The 25308-nt window shown below is 36.7% G+C and overlaps 1 protein-coding gene across 2 annotated transcripts in view; it reads left to right on the top strand.

Moving 5' to 3' along the window:
- LOC140754366 (uncharacterized) overlaps positions 1-25308 on the top strand; it is an 81482-nt gene that overhangs the window by 47647 nt on the left and 8527 nt on the right. For both annotated transcript variants that reach the window (XM_073089371.1, XM_073089379.1), the window contains one exon: positions 6312-6398. The gene's annotated coding sequence lies outside the window, so the exon portion shown is untranslated. The remainder of the gene's footprint in view (positions 1-6311; positions 6399-25308) is intronic.

Raw genomic sequence — 25308 nt, 5'->3', positions numbered from 1 at the left:
TTAACTATTCAGCTCCATAAATACCTAGTTGGGATTCCAAATTACAACATTCTTTGGATAACATGCTATCTTTAATCGGCAACAAAGAAATTTGATTTTCGTTTTCATGAAAGTACACGTAGGAACTCAGAAATCTGTTTTTGAACTTTCAGATTCTTCAATTACTATTAGATTTTTATAAATATCGATGGGATAGTATCTGTTTAGCATAAAAATACCTATCAAAAAATACTTTTTAGCTTGTTTAACAACTAAATATATAATTATAATAATGAATACTCCTGCTAAGTGCACTTTGTGATCGTCAAAACAAAATTAATGTCGAAATAAATGCACACGTTCAGAACCACAATTACATTTACACCTGACAGTTCCTGCAGCCACGTCAAGCTGGATGTAACGTCAGAATAAAATATATGCTTCAGAATGGTTGATTTGTTCGGGGTCTCCCTATATATAGATGCCGACCGAACGACCGAAAGGATCCGATGCGATGCGATGCGAATGATGTCTTGTGCCGTCTTATTTGTCTCTTATCTTATATTAATATTTTTATCTTACTTAGAGACTACTTTATGCAAATATGTACAGATTAAACGATGTAAAATAATCAGCGCTATACAAATATTTTTATTTACCGATTACTATGTGCACACATGCCGACTAAATAACCGAAAAAACGAAGACGCTTCTTACACTCATAGCCCCATATTAAGATTGCCTGTATTGTGGGTTAAATGGACATATACAAATATTAATACCAAACACCCAGCCCCAGAACGGAAATCAAAATTCCTCACCCTCTATACATCAGACCGCTATGTTGGCTGCTCCACCATGCGGGTCGTTAAAAAAACCGACTTGATCCGACTTGATGTCATCGGCGACCGTCTTGTAACGTAAGACTTTTTCTATTCATTCAAAGCACAGAACAAGAAAAACTTCAAGCCTATTCCGTTGACAAGTATGAAGAGACCCTTCCATAGAATAAATACAGGTGCATAATTACGGTAGGAGTTCCATGAGTGGGTTATTAAGACGGCACGCGCCGTGTTCTCAGAAATGGCTACATGGTTTGTTTTCTTGGAAGAATCTCTTGTTTTGACGTTTAACTTTGTTAACTGAGTCGGCGCGGTAATCTCGTGAAGTTCTTGTCCTGAACCGGTTGTTGGCGGCTTAGTTCTTTTTATAGAAGTACGGGTTTAAGCTTAAAATATTGCTTAAATTTCCATGAAATTAATTTGCGACACAAAGTGTTAATTTTAAATATAGAAATAGCTCACTGTCGCGTATGTACAGACATTTCTGATAAATTAGGATAATCCCATAGATTAGTAAAGATACTTCGCTGCCTTGAAATTGAATGAAGCCACAAACGGCTTATTAGTAAGTTCTTTTTTTGAATTCTTGACAAATAAAAACATTTTTAGAGAAAATTTACGAATAAATGACTAATATTGCGTAATTTACATAATAAATAAATAATTATTTCAAATATTTTAGGGACATTTTAGCACGGAGACGTGGCAAAACTTTTTTACGCAACTATTTCAATTCTCAAAACTGGGTACATTTTCTTGTTAGAATCTTTACTAATCGATGCATAATCCCGACAAATTTGAAATGCGATGTATAAATTTACCTATCTTACCCCATGACCAAACCAATAGACAGCAGCACCTAACCTTATTAAACATTATTTATACGATTAAGCTGTTTATGTAGTAACTTTATTAATACAGAACCATTAATGATGAATATTAAGGAATAATCCGTCAATTGTTTTGCCTAACAATTGAAAAGTTCTTCATACACTCAAATTTCAAATAGTAAAAGACGGATAGATTGATTATTAGCAACGGCCGCTAAACCTAACTTAACTAAGGACCCAATAAATAGCAACCCTTTAACGAACAGCGTTAAACACCCACTGGAATAGTTACAACTCACGTCGCATTTAGATCCGATACAATAAATGACAGGCGTAACCAGTTTCTTTTCAAATGTAGAGGCGTCCCTAAATAAACAACCCACCCACGCCAACTTAACGCCGACCCACGCTTACAAAATAGATAATAACCCGCGGAGGGATAAATCTGTAAAAATACAACCCAATAAAAAGATTAACGCGACCGATACAAGCCAATAAGTGACTATAAACTACACAGTATCGCTCTTTCGTACTGACTTTTCACGTCTTGTACTTTACATTCTTGCGGTATTTGGTAGCTACTGTATTCGGTTAATTGCATATTAATCTATAATTTCGAAGATTTTAAGGTTCGAAGCTTCGAAGATTTGAAGTTGGATCACACTTTGTGGTTCGACTCCGGAGACACCACCGCCAAAATTAATTCTACCTAATAACAGCAGGGTTAAGCGCTGCTGTGTTCTGGTTTGAAGGGAGATATCTGGGGTTGATTATAAAAGTCCATGGGCGGTATTAGCCACTTCCCATCAAGTGGACTGCATGCTCGTCTGCTACTCCTATATTATTAAAAAAATATTAACTTGCAATTTATTACAGTTTAATTGTTTTATGTGATAATAATAGAAGTCATGCAGTGGACTTAGTCATTATCGTCAACTCAATTAACGTCGCTCAAAGGGGATTAGGAATGCGTTCTTCATCCGACTTCAGAGGATTAAGTAGTATAAGTAGTTACGACTATACGTATCGGTACAGCTGTGACGATCACCTCTGATGCGCAGACGGTTTCGGGTTCGATTTCTGTACAGCCAACCTTAATGATAAAATAAAGTTTGCTGAATGTAAATTTAGATTTTAGTTTCGGATTTGACGTCTTTATGTCCGCCAAATTTATACATGACCAGCGTAGTATATGGCCTAACCACCTCTCACTTTGAGAGTAGACACGCGCCCAGCAGTGGGACATTAATGAGTTGACGAAGGGTCTATGGCACATAGATATGTATAGATATCTCACCGCCTTGTAATTGAAGGAAGCCATTTAATGGCTTAAGCGGCTGATAATTATGTCAGCCATTTAATGGCTGTCAGTCTGGCTTAATGGCTAATGGCTTAATTTACGCGGACCAATGCCGACATGCGCAGTTAAGTGGTGCAAAAACACGAAATCGAATAAAACGTGCGGAGAAATATCGTTTCATTCGTAAATGATCTAAAAACTACATTTTTTAAATATTTTTCTAACACGAAAATAGATGACATTGACAATTTTCAACCTGGTTACATTTTCTTGTTAGGAGTGAGTACTCCTTACTAATCTATGGGCATCCATGATATAAAGTTTTCCATGATATACATAAATCAGTTACTAATCTGAGAAAGCAGAAATCTGTACTTAAGTATATTGATTGAGTACAGCCTTTAAATACATGTGTTATATGGATAGTGATAGGTCGCGATAGTGATTAGTGAGCCAAGATATTGCCTATACAGTCTTATCGTCCACAACAGCTACCTAGCAACCATAATTATCAAAGCAAAACCTACGGTAGCAGCGCCATAATTTCTCACGGTGGAGCGTCGGAAATCTTAAAAGCGATGGAAAATTTCAAAAACTTTCAAAAGAAAATTAAGGAGCGTGAGGACGTTGAAAGCGTGCCGGCCAAGTCGTTGCATCCGGTAACTTTGTTACGTACATACAGCAAGTTACCTCGTTAACGCTGCAAGAAAAATTATGGCAACGAAACTCGAATTAATCTCGGGTTTTAGAGATCCTTGTAATGTGACTGCAATTTTTTTTATCACTTGGATCTTTCCGTAGAACTGAAATAAGTTGCACAATTACGCAAGATAATTAGTGTGAATGTTTTCAAAGTCATAAAGTCTCTGACAAAGTCTGGCTATGATCTGATGACTAACTAGATGACTATGTCTGAACGAGCCTTCTGAAGTACGTAAGCATACATAAAATCAAGGCACTAAGGTCACCCATCCATTTCCAACCACGCTCTACGTTCTTTAACTTTGTAAGTTACGATTTACACACGCTGCGACAGAAGAAAGATTTACATAGCATAGTCATGAAGTTCACTTATCTGACATGAAAGGTAATTAAAACGTCTGTACGGAACACTGACAACGCGAGCCTGTCTCGCACTTGGCTAGCTTCCTTTTCCCAGTTATGCAAAGAAAACTCTGTACTAATGAGCCGGATTGTTAACTCTCGCTGATGCCTTTGTGGCAGGTGCTCATGTTTAGCTGTGCAAACGTCATTAACAGGACCCTTTCACAATGCGATGCCGTTTAGCAGATTCGTATTTTTCAAAACTCCTCTTAATTGAAACGCTCAAACTTGTTCAGACACTATTTGAAACATGCTAACGACACTATGAAATGACATTTATGAAGCAGGCAAACTTGAAGATTCAGTATTGTGTGGGTTTTCTTTAAAACGTAACGTTTTTATGTTACTTGTATAGTATTCATTAATCTCCCTTTCATCAGCTTCTCATTATAAATTTTAGTGATCTCTCAATTTGCGTGAAGTTTAAAATTTAATAAATAAAGCACCTGCCTTTTATCGAACAAATGTCTGAATATTCATCTATGCATATTTTTCAGCCTAGACTTTCACTAACGATTTCTATTATAAGGTAAATTAAAACTGCTAAATAATTAATCTTTTTATTAATTACGAAACTGATCAGTGATGTGATGTGGCTGATTTAAAAAGCTGCGTTTATTTAAAGCTATATGAGAACTCATTAGCAAGTCACTAAATTTTAATAGATTATTGAAACATTTATCACTGTCTTTTGTCTATATATGGGTTTACTCTTGCAAGCAGGGATCAATGAATTTAAACGGAATATTGACAGGAAGATAACTTCCAGAAAGAAAGACTTTTCTATTGTTACTGAAAGATATTTAGTTGAACGCACTATAAAAATGGTATATTATCTATTTTGGAAACTCTGTTACGTGTACTCTAAGATATTTGCAACAAAATGTAAACGAGTAAAGAGTTAAGTATAAGAGGTAAAGCGAGTGGAGCTGCCAGCGCAAGATCGTTAATAATATAGTAACATCCATCGTTTAACGTTACGTTTGCGACTCACTTCTCATTAATCAACTAAAAACGTTTCGTGATGAAATATGTGTATGTAGTAACCGTCCGCTTTTTAGTTTTCGTACATCTATTCAATTCCAGCTATAAAAGCGCTTGCATTAAAATAGATACCCGACGGCCGCTTCGCAACGATACACAGTTCAGATAAATTCCCTTCATTTTTCTCCCGCTCACGAGCCGTCACCGTATAAATGTTCCGAGTGTATTTTTTGTGAGCATCACAAGGAATTACAACATTAATCAGCCGAAATGAACCCTTTAGCGAAATGTCAAAAGGTTCTCTTGAATCTTCGGGTTAACGAGTCGCTTATCCCACGAAACAAAAGAATGCTCGCTTAGCGAAGCGATCCACCGTCGCGTTTTGCACCTCCGACGCACGCAACGCTGATAAGCAGCATTATTTAACCAGCATTAATGCCAGTGATGTAACCTCAGAGATAGTTAAATTGAATACATTCACTCTTTGTCTTGTTTTTTTGTTAAAAGACAAACGCGCTGCGGCTCTCGTGGTTGATAACGAGAATGAATGTCGAAAATTTGGGTATTTTGCTCTAGGAATGGGATTGGAGATTCCAATTTTATTGAATCGAGGGTTGCGGCCTTCAGGTGAGGTTGGAATTGGAACGGACGGAGCCGTTCCGTTTCGGTACCGCCGGTCGTCCAAGCAAACATTTCCACTTGATTAGAGAACCAGAGCTGGACACCTGCGCTTTTCTGTTTCCTTTTGTACGCGCTTTGTTTTGCAATTCGAAATGTAGGGAAAGTTTTATCGCCGAACGTTGCGGGCGTTTGACTTTTGCATGACGGAAACTGTATTGCCGTTTCGTTTTCCAAATTGTATTCAAGTTTGGCTTTGAAGCGCTCGCATCGGTTTTCTTGTGATGCAAAGTAAAATAGGAAATATTCAAGAATTTTTGTTTATGCGGATTGCGAAGAATCTTCAACTCAGTGTTGATCCACTTCATGGGTCTCCTCTCAGAATGATAAGTGTGTAGGCGATAATCCATTTCATACACCTTTTTACTGAATTACCCAATCATTAATTAATCAAAGGTATTTGCGTCTGGGAATTGAACCTCCAGCTCTCAGAAAAGGCTAAAACTGATACCACTAAGCGAACACAGCAGCGTACAGAAACGCCCCGGGTTTTACAATTCTTCCGTCCTGATAGTTAAAAGAATATCTGAACGTAAACTAGATTTTCAGATTTTCGTCGTTCCTTCTTTACTGTACCGACATTTTTTGTTTCAGATTATGCTTGGAGCGCTCTGATTGCAAATTGGGCTCATGAGTTCGCAAAACACAACGTTATAACATTAAGCTGCTGCCTGCACTTAGGTGAGTGTCGTTTTTGGCAACATTTCGGTAACTAGCTTAAAATTGTCTCGTTTTTAACCCGTTACCAATATAAAGTGAAGTTAACGACAATTTTTTTCTGTTTCAAGGACATTCCACGACTCTTTTCGAAGAGTAACATTAATTCTTATCAATCATTTTATTCTCATATTTGTTTCTTTTTACTTTGATTAACAATAAAAGCGTAGTTTTTATAATCATAATTTATTTCTTGTCACATTTGAAAACAGTTCTATACCTACTTATATATTTTTCACGGAAGCAATAAAATTTTAATTCATGTAATGTAAATTTACGCATGTAAACAATGTTACGAAAACTGGAAAATATGATATCATCAACGTATATATTTAATGAAATTCGATATCATGTAGATACATACATATTTACATTACATTCTAATCTGTTCCGATTGTACCAAAATTCGAACAAGAAGCCTACAAAGGAATCTTAATATCCGCCCGCCATCAATCCGACATCAAATCTCCGCGAAAGGGTAATTTGTATCTTTTTTCAATAAAACACCACCTGCGAACCGTTTGCGATGCTAAGCTTTGTAAATGTTGTACCATTTGTAGCGAGATTGAAAAACTGTTCCCGGTTCCCGTAAAGTTCCCGTAAAGTTACATTTAGTGCACTTGGATTAAATGTACAGGATATCTACAAACTTTTAAATCGAATAAAAGATGTCTCGGTACGATTATTCGTTGCTTTGTTTGAAAATAATAAGCTAATTACACACAATGCAGGTACACTATGAAAATAACAGGTACTTCAAGTAAATAACAGGTAAAAAATGTTGCAATGAAAAAATATATATATTTTACGTCGTCGTCTTCATATTTTATGTACCTATATGTTATCTAAGTGTAATAACTTAACGCTATTATAATTTTATCTTAATACTCGTACTAATGAGTAATTTTCTTTTAAATTTACTCAATTTTGCTCTACATGCCTAAGCCCGCCAATATTAAGAACGCATTCATTTCTGAGTATTTATTACGTGAACAGTCTTGAGAATTGAGTACATATAATACGTATGCTGGTACATCTGGTATGCTGATATAATATGACATTGTACGAATATACTATGCCGCTGTTTTATCAAGTTTGTTAGTGGCCTAGTATATTTAAACGTACGAGCATTACGCTTGACACATATTGCTCGCCCGGAGATAAAACTGTGACGTGACTTCAGTACGAACATCCCATAACGCAGTCTAAATACGGTGTACACGCTACTTTCAATTTGGTTGTTATGTTAGGCTGATGACGTGACTTTGCTACAAACTTCGCTTAATGAATGGAGTCATGTCATGTAGGTGTAGTTGTTTGGCGGATTTAGGCTTCTGTTATGACATAAATAAATAGGTGTAGCTTTCGAATAGTATTGTCTAAAAATTCAAGTTTATTATCGTTTCTGTTCAGCATAACACCAACAATCTGAAGTATTCCCCACCAAGTATTCCGAAAACGTTCTAAAAATGCAATTTAAAGTCATTTTGTTTTTCGAATTTTTCTCAAGAAATGTATATTATGAAATATAAGTGGTCTCCGGTATTGATACAATGAAGTTCCTAAGCAAATCACGCATTTTTTGGGTTGCAAAATTCAGTTGCAAGATGAGTCCTCTTTAACAAAAACAAGTTAAAAAATAGCTTCTAACGTAGAAAACAAAATACCTACAAGAAAATTATAGCATAACTTAGCATTTCAAATAAATAAAAAGTAACTATTAATTACCCTTTATTGCAATTTTACTCATATAATATGGAATCAAATGATATAATATATATAGTGCTATCAGTAACAACCAGGATAATATAATAACCTAATTAAACACAATTATTTCCTCTTGTAGCGGCCATTTTATTTTCCACTGAAAAAATTTAATTACAATATTACAAACATTTTCATTTCGCGTTTTAATTACAGGAACATGCGATGTGAGCGTGTCAAAGTTACACATGACGTAACCTTCACGACACGACTACGACTTCATAACGCTAATTATGGAATAGTTCGCATTTCTTAATTAGTATCGATGTTATTAATAGCTGGAGAAATAAGACTCTTGAATCAAGAGAGTTACGTTTCTTAAGGAATACTACATATTACTGGGAGGCTGAGATTCAATCGACGTCTAAAGTGATTAAATATATATGCGATACTACTGTTAGTATGTTAACCATGTCAACAAAGCTAGAAATATCATGAATATGTGGGATTTTTATCCACTAAACAGCCAAGGTGCCATCCTCAGCTCGCGGTGCCCTGATCGGGCTCGACTCTGGCGATTAGGTCGATAAGCCACATGTAACGTCGTCCTGGCGACGTCGTCTTGGCAACATATACCTGGGCGAAAAATTAAATGTTAGTCGTCATCACCTGACCCACAACTGGGTACGGGTCTACTTTTAATGAGGGTTTAAGCCATAGTCCACCGCGCTGGTCTCGGTGGACTTCGCTCACCTTTGAGAACGTTTTTTAAAATTTCTCAGACGTGTAAGTTTCCTAATTAGGTTGCTTTGCACGAATATAACTTTGAAAACTCTGAGACACATTTCTGAGAATGTACCCTGAAACCTAATTGAGACGCCATGTTTCACCCACTAGGCTATCTGAGAAAAAACTCATTGTAGGCAAAACATCCGCATGCAAATGTACCCCGTAATTCCCGTACCCGTCCAATCATACAACCTATAGTATACATATACATGCCCATTTGAGTATGCACGTATTTTCTGACATGTCAATCACACGTTTCACTGCCTCCAAATGACCAAACGGGCGGGTGACAGGGCGCGTTTTGTAAACCACTACTGAAATCCAGTAACCTAATTGTGGGCGTACAAAACAACACCTCTGTTGTTAAGTGGATTCCCTAATCAATTTAAATCCCGTTTTCCGGGACGTGTTTTTTATTTACGTTCCTTTTGAACGCTCTTTTCGTTTGGACTTTTAGAGGTTTAGATTTTTTGCTTTTTTGGCATAAAAATGAATACTTATTACATCGTTGTCAATTCAAATGTGATTGAAAATTGAAATATATTGAAAATTGATATCATGCAGTTTTTAATTCGTCAATATTTTCAACCATTGAGAATAGATCTCTCTTTCAGAATTAGAAGGTTAGGTTAGGTTAGGTTAGGCAATCAAGCTGGTCCAGTGCGAACTGGTTCTGGTGTGGTACTTCTCCAAGGCGTTCCAACTTAGACGTAAGAGGTAGCCGCGCATCTGTGGGCCACGTTAGGTAGAAATTTAATCGTATAAATTATTACAGATGTTCATGAGCGGCCGTACCTACTTATCATCAGATGGACTGAATACTCCGCTACAGTTCCTTTATAAAAAAAAAATAACATAAAAACGTTCAATTTTTATATCATACAAATTCTTGTCGCGGATCTATTACTAGCAATTTTCCTGATTAAGGGTATCGTATCGGTACCTATGGGCGGTGGCGACAGCGGTAAATAGGTCGCTCGTGCGCTCCGCAATGAATATTTATGTGTTAAGCGAACTTAATATTTGGATATCGTATACTCATATTCCGTTCTCCTGCCAGCGATATTCCCGAAAATATATTGGCAATTACAAAGGCTACGTGTTTGTCTATACTGATGGAAAGATAACTAGTTTCGCTCCATATACACACGAAATAAATTGCCATCTTATGTGAGACATTATTAGTTATTTTCATAGACACTGAACCGAAATGCACGGTACGAATTTCTAGTGCAAGAATATTCACAAAAATTTCCTCCCCTGTAAAAGCTAATGTAGACACGGTATGTACAAATGCAGAGCGGAATTTTACAGATTTCCGCGAATTATTATTCTCCTAGTTTAGTCTGTTTGAAATGTTCGAGATTTATTTTTAAAGCAAAATTGCATCAGATTAAGTAACAGAAACGGCTGCTAGAATATGTTTCATAAGAGCGTTGTATATACGAGTACCTACCTAACATGTATTTTGAACTGGTAAACATAAAATAATTGTATATGTATATCAGTAAAATGATATGCCCAATATATATAAGTACATGATATGAAACCGAATTGAAACTTTCGCAGTATGTAATTACTTATAGCGTATGTTGTAAGATACAAGTACCTATGTAGAACGAGTGAGTTTGTCCTGAGCGGATCTCGGAACTCATGCGGGCTTCAAATTGAGGCATCGAAGGCCGGTCAGACATTATATTCGTGCATCGACATGCTTTTGTCAGAGCGATTCAAAGGTGGTTACCCGTAAGTGGGTCAGCGCTGGTTCCTGAAAGGCATATTCCATTATACACGTACGTATCTTCAGTTCGTATCGTCCGCTTTGTTTCTCTGCAAGCTTTGCGACAACTATTTTAGGTGGCGGAGTATGTGCGCTTTGAGTGAATACAATCCATGGTATTCGATGTTTGCGGAGGCTGCAATCTAAAACGATAGTGGCTGGCGTAACTGAACGTCTATAGAGAAAACGTGACCGGCCTTACAGAATAATTCCCTCCCTACATCGACATTAATAATCGATGTAATTTAGCCTTCACGTTTATAGAGGCATTAGGTTTCCTGTACCGTCTTTATCTTCGTTGTGTGGTTGTAATGTGACAGTATGGGAATGTAGTGTTCCCTGCGTTCACTGGAACGTTCGCGCTGAATGAACATACTAACGACGCTATAGAAATTTAGGAAAGCTGTCTCAGGTCTTTAGTTCACTACTCACATTAATATAGATGGAGATGGTAAATGTAGATAGTTACTTAAAGCGTGGTTGATGCAAAATGGAACACGTTATGCAAGGCTGTCTCGCAGTTTACCATAAACTTTTATAGTAATGAGCCTTAATGATCACACTTTACAGGGTTGTTCTTTTTTTAGAAATTTTTAAAAGCATTTTTGCATGGATTGTGTCGTCTTTGATATAATTAAATCGTGAATATTTCATTATTTACACAAAGAAACATATGTTAAAAAAAAAAACTTTAAAAGTATATCTGCCTTATAGCAGTACTTTTCAAGCAATGCCGTGTTATGCTATTACAATTTTGTAGAAAAAACTAGCGGGACATTTGGTTCCTTATAACTAAAAGTGGGAGTAAATGAAAAACACCAAAAACGCACCTTAACATTCCACATAATAGTACATTCCGGGCAACCGTAAACACTTAATCGCGACACGAATTGCCGGCACAATGCAAATTGAATGCCTGTAAAACATTTTGGCGAAAACAATCACGCTACGATGGCCGTCAAAGCAAATGGCGGGTGAAAAATTCAGCGAAATATAAACAAAAGCTTGTTTTAGCTTGTCGCGGGGGAGGTGAGGCTCATTTCGACAGGCGGATAAGTGCGGGCGTAATCTCTGCTTGGCTCGTGTAAATGCAAATTGTCCCATAAAGCCCTCGGTCCTCGGGACCCCTCTCCCCGACGCCCCTTCTCTTAATGAAGGAGCTCCTCGGACGTTGACGTTCGTCATCTCAAGCGCGGTTAGCTGCACAAAATTAGAGTTCCCCCGAAATTGGTTTACCTGTAACCGCTTCCCCTAACGCTTGTTCGATGGTACGGCGCTATAAATTACGTATTGTGTCTTCAGTGCTGTTATTTAACATCATTACTTGAGATCGTTTATTGGGTTATATTAATTCGTTGCGAGACTAGAAGCAATATTTGGATCCGTCGGTTTATGATGTTGATGATTTAACGTAGCTTAATCTATCTGTTAATAAATTTGAATATAGTTTTTTTCTACATCGGTATTTCTATATTTTTCGTACGTGAGTTCAAATACTATTTCAATCATCAATTTAATATAAAAGTTTGTTGAAGAAAACCTTTATGTTTACTAATAAAATTAATCATTACATTCTTACACAGATGAATTTTTAGTAATAACTAAGCTTGAGAAGTTTAAATCTTTTGTTTTGCAAAGAAAATTAAATACTATTTTTAAACTGCTGTCCGTAAGTAATTGAGTGAATTTTTAATATCAAACTTTTTATTTTCAATTCAGACGAATTTGTAATACCTAAGGCTGCAGACAGATCTGTCAGGACCGATAATGATTGGATACTATTTTAGTTTAATAAACCTCCAATTTATTTCACATGGCGTAAGTAATAAGCGTAATCTTCGCCAAATAAAAATAAATTCCTTTTATCCCGAGCAAAATGACCTCCATAAAAATATTTCGTAGAAGTGTAATACTGAACAAAATAAAATTAGATTTCTCTTTTGTGGTGGAACGTACCAATCAAGTACTAATACAACCGAGATAGAAATTGCTTGGCTATAAATAAATATCGCAGAGAATGATAAATCGTGGATAATAATAGTTTCCTTCGTTGATTGTGATTAATAGGCCGTACGCTAATAGGGGATAAATACACTTCATATTTATTCCGTCCGTAATAATTAAGCTAACACTTGACGTTAGTTATAGTCTAAGATCTGATTGTATGATTTCTGTGTTAATCTTTTTTTAATGAAAATATTTTTATTATTTTGAAGGTAGAACCCTTTGTGGTTCGACTCCAGCGGCACCACCACAACATCTATTTCTACCTAATAACAGCAGTGTTAGGCGCTGCTGTGTTTCGTTTTGAAGGGTGTGGTAAGGGAGACAGACTTTTACGAGGCGTTTCAGCTTAGTCCTCAGGGGTAGCGGCGCATCTGTGGCCGACCTCAGGTAGGAATATGTAATCCTATCTGGGGTTGATTACAGATGTCCATGGGTGGCAGTAGCCACTTACCATCAGGTGGACTGCATGCTCGTCTGCTACTCCATGTTATAACAAAATATATATAGATTTACATAAGGTGCACCAGTAGGTAACCGTATTTGTTAGGAATTCGGGTTCGGGCGTTATAGAAATCTAGATTTCGGTTCTAGATCTGGGAATTGTGTTGGTTGGTTTGGTCGATGTTTAGTTTTATTTAAAAGTTAGTTAATAACCTACGTTACCTTTTTTACGTTTGTTTTTTGAATATCTACCTTTATGGCGACATCGACAGTTTTATTACATTTATGTAACTCGCATAATATCGTTGTATGCCGTTGTATGCTTCTTTACCAATCGTACAAATAACCACTATCGGTTTACAAATTGGCAGTTATTTCGAAATATAGGTACCTAGTAGACACTCTAGTTTATACACGTTACTAACTTACATTGGTTTATATATCGATGTATGAATCGTGAACGTTCAATAGTTCAAAGCTACTTCTGCTCGAGCTTTGTTTACATAACCAAAGTTAGGATCAGCTATTTTGATGTAACAGTTATTCACAGTAACGGTTAATATTAATAACGGATTTAATTTATACAAAGAGCTTTAATCTGGGTAAAATATTTGTTTTACGTGTCGTTTAAATTTTGCGAAATGTACGTGTATTGTTCCAACATGTATGAAGGTTAGTAGAATAAATCTTCGCTCAGAAATTATAATTTAAACGTTCGTAAGCTTGCATGAGAGATTCACGTAGCGTTAAGTATACACAAATTACGTGTATAATGTGGGAAATGTTATTACGCAACTTATGTTATTGTAAATATGAATATTTGGGGACACAGTGGTGTCCTGGCAAAGTATATATAATAGTAGTAGAATCTAGGAAGTATTAGGTATTTTACCACATTCCTTAAACCTAAAACAGCAGTTCTATTGTAACTATGTCCGTTTATGTGTGAACAATTGTGTTTTTGTGAGAGAACAATTTTCAAACCTACGACGCTGTCTTGGAACTATATATAGGATTTTTATATGGGATCTATGTCTTACCTACTGTTGAAATAGGTATGTTGAAATATTATTTTCCTATGAAGGGGGACTGGCAGACTTAAATCAGTTCAACCACGTTGCTGTAACTACGTCTATGGGGAGTAAAAAGAAGCAGTGATAGCCTAGTGGTTAAGAAACTCGGTCTCTCCATCGAGGGGTCCGAGATTCAAATCCCAGGCACGTACCTCGGATTTGTCATAGTTATGTGCGTATTAGAAATTAATTATCACTTGCTAAACGGCGATGGAAAACATCGTAAGGAAACCTGCATACCTGAGAGATTTATAAAAATAAAAAATCTCAAATGTATGTGAAGTCTACCAAAACGCACTTGGCCAGCGCGGTGTACTATGGCCTAATCCTTCTCATTATGAGAGGAGACCCGTGCCCAGCAGTGGGACAATAATGGGTTGATGATGATGATGGGGAGTAGGAGTAGAACTATAAAATAGTGACCAATCCTTGTTGCATGTTTTCAAACCGTACATAAGGCCTGCGACAAGATTTAACAACTGTTATCCGATATTACAACTGACAGCTGACTGGAAAAACTGCTATTCAATAGAAACAGTTATCGTGTAGAATTCAAACCACACGCACATTTAAATTGCTTTAGTACCGGCGTATTTTAAATAATTAAGCGCAATAGTACTTAAATTAGAAGGGTTATTTCTTTAACTTTAAAGTCAAGGCCAATGTATAACGGCGGTCTACGCTTTTGAAATAAAAATTCTTTAGCGCGATGGGTGTAAAAATTCAGGGTCGAATTTGAATGTGGCGTTTTATGCGATAACACTCATAGACTTATAGATTTAGCATTTGGCTTACGTTATGTTCTACAAGTCATATTTCTTATCTGGTTTTAAGTTGTTATACTGTAGCTATTTACTAAATGAGTTATTAAGTCGTCGTCAACGTAACCTGAAGTATGTAGGTTTCCTGAATCGTATGGATCATGAAATGCATAACTTAAGGCGTATGAGTCACCCGAAGCAATTGTATTGTGTTACTTTGTTCATATGGATGATCTCAGGCATATGGGTCATCTGAGGCATCGTATTGCGTTACTTTGATCGTACGAGTAATTTCAGACATATGGGTCTTTTGAGGCGTATGGATCATTTGAGGCATACTTGTAATCTTTCTGTGGTTGGTCACTTATGATATTTGCGGCACTACAGTCGCCAACGCGTCACCTTTGATAGAGCTTGTCTTACAGTGATGAAACTTGCCCCAATTCAGAATCCAGGGCGTGACTCATTAACGAATCGCGACTAATAAATGTTTTATGAAAAAAGAGCTTCCCCTTTAGCGGTTAGGTGAAACAATACGCCGCGGGACCCCGTGTTGAATTACAAATACGGCGACGACGTGAATTCGAATGGGCCGACTATTTGTACCTCAGTCGCGCACGGGATATAGTTTCTTTGTTATATTGTTATATCTTAATGTAGGTACGACAAGTTGCGAACGTTTTGCGCCGCTGAACTGTGTCTGAACGTACGTGAACGTGAACTGAAAACGTTGAGGAAATACACATATTTTATTCATACGCGCATTATTCTTGTACGGCTTTGTATAATGTTTCGTTTGTAAAATAAGAAAAATAAAATGCAAGACAAAAGTTTGTTGAATGTTTATGATAAACCTTAACAATTGGAATCTGTTAGAATTAAGGTTAGGCAGAGGTGAGGATCTTACTTTACCAGTCCACGCTGTCTCAATCAAATTGTTACTTTATTTACCTCCATACTTATAACTTTATTAAACTGAATCAAATAATGATATAACGTTTTTTACACTCATTGGCCTACTCTATAATACCCTATGTTAACTATATGTTCACACACACAGCCAAAATTCTTATCGCACACATTAAAAAACAAATGAAGTTACCAAGCACGCTCTTGTTGCTTAGCGAGAATAAATCCTTCCATTAGAGGCATAGAAGTTTCAAAGTGATAATGAATATTTTCCACTAGTGATTCCATCCAAATCCCGATAGCGCTTCATATTAAATGGTATTACTTAACTTGGCCTTGTATGCGATACGCCGGCGACAGAGCTGCGACATTTAAATAATGCAATGTATTTTACGTTATCTGTCACTAGCATTGACAACGACTTCGTTTTCGGTTTTTGTCGACAAACGTTAGCCCAATTGTGCACGAAAATATTTCATATGAAAAGTATTAATATTAAGGGAACCGGCGATTTTACATGGACGTATAAAAATTCATTCAACACGACCTACAACAGCTGCCTGGACAGATGTAAAATATTCATAGGGATGGAATTGGAAAAGTCCTCCTTTTAGGAAGTTGATTAATAAATAACATTTTCATCTATACAAACATATCATACAGAAGTTTGGAATTCGGTTTGTTATTTATTACAATTCATAGCTTATAGGTTTATTTGTACGGTGCTATGATATCAAAAACATTTTAAACAGTAGGGTAAGGGGTGCACAATAACATGTTACTTACAAAATAAATCTGTAAATAGATCTACGGTTAAATAATAATTCTTAAATTTTACATGACACTTTTAACTCCGAAAATGTCAATACTAAACCTATTTACAAAACATATCCGCAAAAATAAAAATAAACGGTAAGTTTATGGGTACCGTAGGGTACTTTATATCCCAAATTATAGATAGATTCTTGTTAGTAATAAAACTGTATCGACTGATCCGTTACCTTACAATCTGATTGTTTTCACTACGTTGTTTCCTCGTGGATGTGAATCGAATCAGTAAGAGGCTGCTCAATTAAGTAGTATTCCCAGTAGTTTTTACCGTCGAAATCGGTGTAGATCGTGACGAATGTTATAATTGTTGTATTGGTTCACTAGGAAAATAATTATGAGTTGAATGTTACATTTATGGGCGGTCGAGCGAAACGGTGGGAACATTTTGGTTTAATCTACATTTGATACGAACGGACCTGTAGTGGTTTTTTGACCACAATACCTATTACAATTTAGTTTTTGCTCATTTCAATATCTATTACAGTTTGGATTGCGTGTTACGTGTTTTAATGTCATATTATTAAATGGAATACGATAACTATTTACGCTCCTATTTTGCTACAGTCAAATAATGCGTTCGCTCATTTGGTATTCGTAATATGAAATTTTAACACGGTATAACGAAATAATTGCGTGAGTAATTCAAAGTATGTACCGAAAATATTTTAGTGATATATTTAAATCGCTCGTTGTGATAATTAATTGTAAACCAGTTTTGTTATTGTTATATGCATCTATATCATAACTGTTTTTGTTTACGTTAGGTGATAAAATATAATTCATTAAGTTATATTTCTGTTATACACGCTGCGCTGGGCATTGGTACAAGTTTTTATATTTCGTCTAGATTTTTACTTCAACGCGGTAAAGATATAAATTAGTGGCCAGACTTTTAGACGTTTCAAACTATCGTTACAGCCAGTAAAGGTTATTAAAAAAATCTAATTAACGCTGACATACACGTGGGCGTGGGTTAGCACACAACAAAAGAAACGAAACGGGATCTTTCAAGTATATAACCGTAGATAAAGCAGCGTTACGAAACCTAACGAACTATTTATTCGTATTAACAGTAGGCGGATTTGACGAAGCGCGGAGACGTACTGACGTGGGATAAATGTTGAACTTATGATATTCGATATGCACTGAACACAACCGTAACAAGATCGTCGATGCCGCTGCCACCGCGGTAGGCGGCGTGGGAGAAAATTATCAACGCTTATGGACTCCGTTTTTGACGTTAACTGGACTTTGGGAGCTTCGGTTTCAAATCATTCCTCTTTCAACGATTCTAGCGATAAATATACGAATCACACGTAAATCTTTAACGCAATTGAACGCGTCGCTGTTTGACATATATGTCGTCTGCTCTCTTATTTATTACTCATTAGCTTTGATTAACGAACGAAGATCGAGTGTTTATGAAACGCATGATCTATTGATGCGTTAATTATTTAGATATGTCGCTAGCGAGTGTGGAAGTGCCTAGTTATGTAACTCAACTAACTTTAGTAGTTTGTATTGCATACGAAGTTATGTAATGTAACTCGCGGTAGTTTTTACGGTTTTATCAAATCAAATCATTTTTTTTATTCAAAATAGGTTCTTTACAGAGCACTTTTTACTGTCAATATATATGAGTTCATTATAGTTATTTTGGCTACGGATAAAATAACGAGTTACTTAATAATCTTACTTTGATGAAAGTTTAACGTAATACAGTAACAGCTGATCCCACTTACATTGATTTTTTCACAAATTTATAAGAAAAAAATAGGTACTTATCATTGCCTTCTTTCTTCTTCTTGGTTCTTGGATAAAAAGTTAAATATCATGTAGGTACGACACACATACACGAAGTACATAGCGCTGGGAATCCAGTTGTCAATAACTTAATGAGTTTGCTAACTGAGTCCTGATTTCCGATTCGCATCCAATAAATCACATTCACATGCATAAATCATTCCTGCATACGAAGTGCATTTCTTGCATACTGGGAATCAGAGCAGAACTGCATGAAGATCTATGATCTAATACCGCGAACGGTATAATTGTTAGGCCAGTGACCCCATAGCGGAAACAGCTGACGACTGATAAGACTTGTCGATTGCATGCAACGTCATTGGTGCTCAAAGTTTTTATATATACAGATTAGCCCCCTGTAAAATTAATCTAGACGTTGTTAAAATGTTCATAAAAAAGTTTCAGCCCGCTTCACACTGATATCAGATTGTTTGATGTTTGACATATATTTAACAAAAGATTACTAATAGGTCGTGGATGTCCATTTTCCTATTACTAATCTGGTACTACTATACTAAGTTGGATTTCATTATTTGCACGTGAGCTTCTAACGTAGTTACATTTTCCTTTTTTTACGCCGTATCTCTAATATTTATTTAGTGAAAAGTTACCTAACTTAGTCTTTGAAAGTTTGCTGTTGCAATAAGACGCGTTGTGGAACGACATGCAAAATCATTGGTACTCAAAGTTTTTAGTATCTGTCTCGTATGAATAATTAAAAATTTACTTAGGTTTGTTTCTCAAAAGTTCTGTTTTTTAATACAAATCTGTTTTTTTTTAACTCTAACATGCCTGTTCTTACTACATATAGAATTAAAAAAGATTCTTTATGTTTTAACTTTAAAACTATCACAATGTTAAACATTTATGTGTCCTAAATCACATCGTGACAATAATATACACATTTTAACTCATCGTGGTCTCCAGACGACGCTATTTGTTATCTAAACGGTCATGCCATCAAACTGAATGTTAATGTAATTAAGATTATTATGCTCGTTTGTTAGTAATTTATATACCGGTGAGCATTTAATTAAGATTACGGTATACATCTACTTTAGTTTGTTCTTCACGTTTAAAGATTGAGTACCTTTGCTTAATAAGCATCTTTTATCAAACATTTCATACTGTAGACATTCTCTATATGTGTAGTAGGTCAAGTTATCTGAATAAATTCCTCTGTATATTAAAATATTTACTTCATGCATTATCTATTAGGTATTTATTTTATTACTTCAACAAGTCCAAAGATTGAGAATCCTAGTGCATAAGGAAGTCTTCAAAACAAATGCCTATCTACACTACCTATACACAACATGGCAGTGTACCCGTCTTTACGGTACTCACATTCGCGTTTTTGCTCTATAGGCAGGATGTAGGCCCGCTATGAATTTCAAAGACTCGATACGACTCCGATTCACCGATACAGTTTCCTTTTTGTGCCGTTCGATGCTCGTGCCTCGAGAACGTGTTTAAGAGAACACGCCTCTTAGAATTGCTCTTTCAAAAGTTTGAACCAAATTTCAAGCCGAAACTCTTTGTGATTCATGCAGCATTTCTTTCACTGAAACCGCTGGCAATATATCTTTCTTTAAAATTTTACGTCACTAAAAACCGTTTTAAAAATCATTTTTACGAAAATTCGCATTCAAATCAAATTGAACTTGCGTAATTTTCCAGCACGTAAAAATGCTTTCAATTTGAAGACCAGTCTGCGCTAAGAAATAGATCCTTTAATCATTCGATTTCGTAGCTGACTGATTTCTTTTACTTTCCCAGATTTATCTGAAGCGTAATCGTAAAATGATAGGAATGAAAACAACTTCAGTCTAGCTGCAATCGCAATCAGTGTCCAAAGGGAAAATCGAATTAATCAACTCGATATGGCCTTTGAACGCTAAGCACTAGACACATCTGTGATCTACAAAGTCTGTGATTGGAATTTTTTATATTCAGTTAATGTATTACTTCTCTCTTTGAATATCGCATTTAAAAGTTTTCTAATTAATTCGATTTCACAAAAAAATGTTTTCAAAAAAATAATTTTCATCAATAATATTACGAGAAATAATCAAAATAATATTTTTCAAGTTAATTACTTAACGGCTGTGGTAACTAAGCGTTTGGAGGAACCAGTACAATATTAATTTTCATTACATGACCTTGCAATATCGTATTTGACTTTAATATCTGACGAATTTTTTTAAACTCCAAATCTTACCACTAATCTATAAAATAATATACATATAAAAGATTACAACCTTTAAAACTACGATTTATAATTGCGAGTTTTAGTTAACGCTATAAAACCAAGCGTATTTAAGTGGCAGTTCGTAGGACCGTCCCATAAATAGCATTACATAAATACTTTACCTTTTTATGATCTGCATCGAGAACCGTAAATTTATTCAGCTCAGCTCTTAACTTTATGTATCGTAAAACTGCAGCGTACTAGGGCGACAAGCTGTATGAAATTGAGGCAATATCTTTATTACAGTAAAACGCGTATTGTTTATCAAATTTAGTCGAACTACCCGGCAAGTTTATCGCTCCCACCGAACGTGACAGGGGCGATATTAACCGTTGGATAAAAATCTTAACGCGCTGGCTGCAGCCGGTCGCTTTTCACAAACCAATGGTTAGTTGGAAGTGAAATCCTCCCATTCATTCGTTCATTCATTCATAAAACGCATTACCGTCGTCGCTGCGCCCTAACCCCGTCGTCTCGGCTGTAAACGCAAAATACGTTACGTGGAATCCGCCGTCTGTTGCAATAGGGGGTGGAAACTGAAACGCGGGATTTTGTTGCAAGTTACGCTTACGGAGTCGCGAGCCAGCTTATCCCCGTATGGGTGTGCACCGGCTTTGTGCAGCCGTCGGGTATCAGGCCTCTGCGTTTTGTATTCGCCTTTAATAAAACCGGGAAAAGGCATACGCGTCACTTCGGTTCCATACCAAGATCGGATTTCCATACCTAAAACAATGCAACTTTATCCTTATTTCTCAGATGCATTTCAATTTTGTTTTGTTTAGAATCCAAATTTCCTTTCAAATTATGTCAGTTGGAGAATAAATTCTATTTTCCTTGACTGCAAAATATTTCTACGAATTTGGAATACGAAGAATTCTCTTTTATCAAATTTAAAATACGGTGTAAAGAAACGCGATATGAAATTATGTAGTCTGGAGTAAAGAGTGTGATTTTTAGCGCTACATTAGGGTACGACCTAATTACAAAGCGGCTGGGTTCTCTTAATGAATGGATTGCTATTTGTCATTACCGGCGTGGGTGACGAACAGAAGGCAAACATTATTACTGAACCATATTAGATGAGCAATTTAGCACTTTGAGTTCCCATTAGCTATGCAGATTATGATCTTCTATGCTCTGTGATTTCTGAAACATAAAGTGCATTATCATACACGCACAGCGTAATTATTTACGCACTATATTTGCCCTAATAGTGTAAAGTTTGATTATAAACAATTGGAGGTTGTACATTCACAGATTCATATTCACAAACATAGATTAGCAATCCATTCCCATTTTATCTTATTGCCAATTCGCCATAAGAGGATACAGATTTTTATCTTAAAGGCACTCCGAAGGGAGCGGCATGAAGACAAAGTATGGGGCCAATTCATTTCACCGAGTAGGTACTTATTTATCGAAAACACGTATTTTTACACCGTAGTAAAGAAGATATATTTCTCAAGTCATTTCCTTAAAACCCACTCCGTTTAATAACCCTAAAGGAGCCGCTAGATATCTCATACGGAATCCGTGGGATTTTCGCCAGGGCTATGTCGGCGGGATGGCGTTCCAATGGCCTCCGAGTGACGATAGCGACGATCCGCCGCCTCAACGAGCTATTTCATTATTCAGCCTCACCGACTCCACTCAAGATGCGCCGTCGATAGCATTGACTAATTTTCCTGAATTCCCTAAGACGAGCGCCGCGTCTTCATTTGGGTCGAGACCATTTTGTGGGCTTAAGCGCGATATCACTGACGTAAGCGCGTCATTTGCAGTTCCGCCGAACCACCTCTACAGCAACGCCTTATCCCCACACTTACTTATGGAAATACGAACGATAACTCCCGAACTTATTACACGAGCCATTTCCGAACAAAAAGTTTGATTAACAAGCAAATAATCTATAACGTTTTTTACAAAGTCGAAGGCGGAGTTCTGAAACGTCTACCGCAAACCGTAGACGTGCGGCGTAGACCGTCGGTACCTACTACGAACTTTCTATTGCTGAAAGCCCTTGAGACTGAATAGAGCTATAGGTACTTCATAAAACAAAGTTTCGTTTCACGGCGGTACGGGGCAAAGACTAGAAAAACTCGAAGGATTTAATGCGATTCCGAGCGAAACATCGTAAAGTAAACGAAAACATTCAGGTTCAATCAGTTTTTAATCGAGTTAGTTGCATACAAGCATGCTTTTAATCTGGCCCGTTTCGCACTGGCCTAAATTCGTAGATTGACTATTCATCCGTCCCGCGTTCAATCGAGACGAGCCTAATCCTGGCGATGAAAGTCAAAGCGAGAGTTGGTGTTCGCTAAAAAGCCCTCTGGCGATTAAGCGAGCTGCGGAGTGGTGGAGTCGCACCATTACGGAGGAGAGGCAAGTTTTGTGTTAGCCTCATGGACGATTCATCGACGGCCCTCGTTAACCCCACGGCTGAATGCCGCCTTAGCACTCCTCATTATTGCGTTTATAAAGGCGCCCATACAGCCGCCAGATTCACTAAGACTCGCTCCATCGCCATGAAAGAGAAAATGGGATTGTGTACACGTTTTGTTCGCTACAAACTTCTTTTTATATTTTTAAGCGTGGCGTGTTGCCGTAAGTATCTGGGAGGAGATATTATTGTGCTGCACTTTTGTGTTGTAAGCGGAAAGATCCCAACGATATGATATTTTTTAAAAGAAAAATAAAATGAAAGCAGATTGCGGCTTTATTTGTCTACTTTGAGATTGTCATATTTTACTTTAGTACTAAATACTAGCTTTTCCCACGGCTTCGTTGGTTTGTATTTTTTATATCCATTTTTTTCTTCGTTTGCCTAAGCTTGTGAAGTTGAGTTTATAATTGAGTACGTAACTACAGACTCTATATGTACCTGAAGACAATCACAAATCTGTGGTTCAGAAAAGCGGACTAAGACACAAATAAAATGCCATAATTTTATATTAGCCTTACAGACATACCACCCTGAAATTAAAATATAACATTAGTTCACCCATCTTAGATGGTAATAGCAGCGGTGGTACCGGTGCAGTGGAACCAATTAACTTTACCATCTTCAAAATACCCACAAATATATTGTATCTTCAATATTCATCTTGTTAGAAATAGTTAAACATTTACTTAACGTAAATAACCTAAATCTTCACCCTCATACATCATAAGCATCCCCAAAGACCTATAAATTAATAAATCTATTCGTAATAATTGGCGGAAAGCGCCCTAATCTGGCTTTCATTGCAAAATCAATAGGGTCGGTAACTATTGGCAGGTGTGCTCCCTAATATTAAAATTTGTTGCCCACCGAGGGTGTGGACACTTTATCATCGTTTATTTGGGTTAACTTTCATTCTCTAATTAAAAACGCCCCTAAAGGCCGACTAGATAATACGACGCTACAAAATGGTTTAGCGTGACTGAAAGTTTTGTAGAGCATGGTTACGTTTTATGACTGCCTCTTGTTATTATACACCTCGTTTTCGATACAATGTTTCTATCGTATATCTAGTATACCTAAGTCATGTCACAAGACATACACAATACTATGTGCTACGTAGTGCTCAAATGTATTCAACGTTCAGGTGCTATTCTGTTCATCATCAACTCATTAGTGTCCTTGCTGGGCACAAGGATTAGGCCATAGTACACTGCGCTGACCAAGTGCGAATTGATAGACGTAACACATCTTGAAGGACTTTTTTAGATCTCTCAAGTTTTTTATCGATGTTTTCGTTTATCGTTAAGGCAAGTAATGCTTAATGGGCACATAACTGAAAAATCATGGGTATGTGACTGGGATTCGAACCTCGGACCTCTCGCTTGAGGATCGCGTGTAAATCGCTAATTTATTAATATTTTTGTTCAATGTTAATTAATAGCTTGTTTAATTATTAACTTCATAACATTAACAATACCGTATAGTAAAACCTAACAGTATAAATATTGTAATGTAAAGCAGAACTTCTCGAGTAACAGAGTAATAATGCAAATAGATTTCTTACGAACTACTTCCACAAAATAAACTTGCTGGAACCACTCCGACAATATACTAAAGTGGCAGTCTGAATTCGCGGTTTCGGTTTGTTTAAAGTCGAATGCAAATTTCTGCAAACTAATTCCATTTACACACCCTTTCTTAGTGGTGGGAAGAAGAATGTCGTCATTTGTTTTCGCGGGAGGCGAATTCTGAATTCGAAATCGGCACGCTAGTCGCTCCGCTTGAGTTTTTGCTGGCACCCGAAGCGAACGAGGTACTCAGTCGGCCAAGTTTTCTCATTATGCCCCTCACTACCCGACACCATTCGACTATTACTTAACCGTCAAACCATGAAGCACGTACGCACTTTGACGAGCCACCGACTAGCTCGGAAACCCACCAAGCAAGAACTCCGTTTAAACTAAACCATATTCCATTTCAATACGTTGAGCATAAAAGATTTCGTCTAAAATCCTGGACTATTTTAAAAACGGCAGCGCACGACTTAAGCGACTCATAAAAGAGAGAGGGCTGGATATTTTC

This window comes from Epargyreus clarus, unplaced genomic scaffold (assembly GCF_041222505.1).
Source record: "Epargyreus clarus isolate Ecla_fem2 unplaced genomic scaffold, WU_Ecla_fem_2.2 ptg000003l, whole genome shotgun sequence".
Taxonomy (NCBI): Eukaryota; Metazoa; Arthropoda; class Insecta; order Lepidoptera; family Hesperiidae; genus Epargyreus; species Epargyreus clarus.
This window is presented reverse-complemented; position numbering and strand designations above follow the sequence as displayed.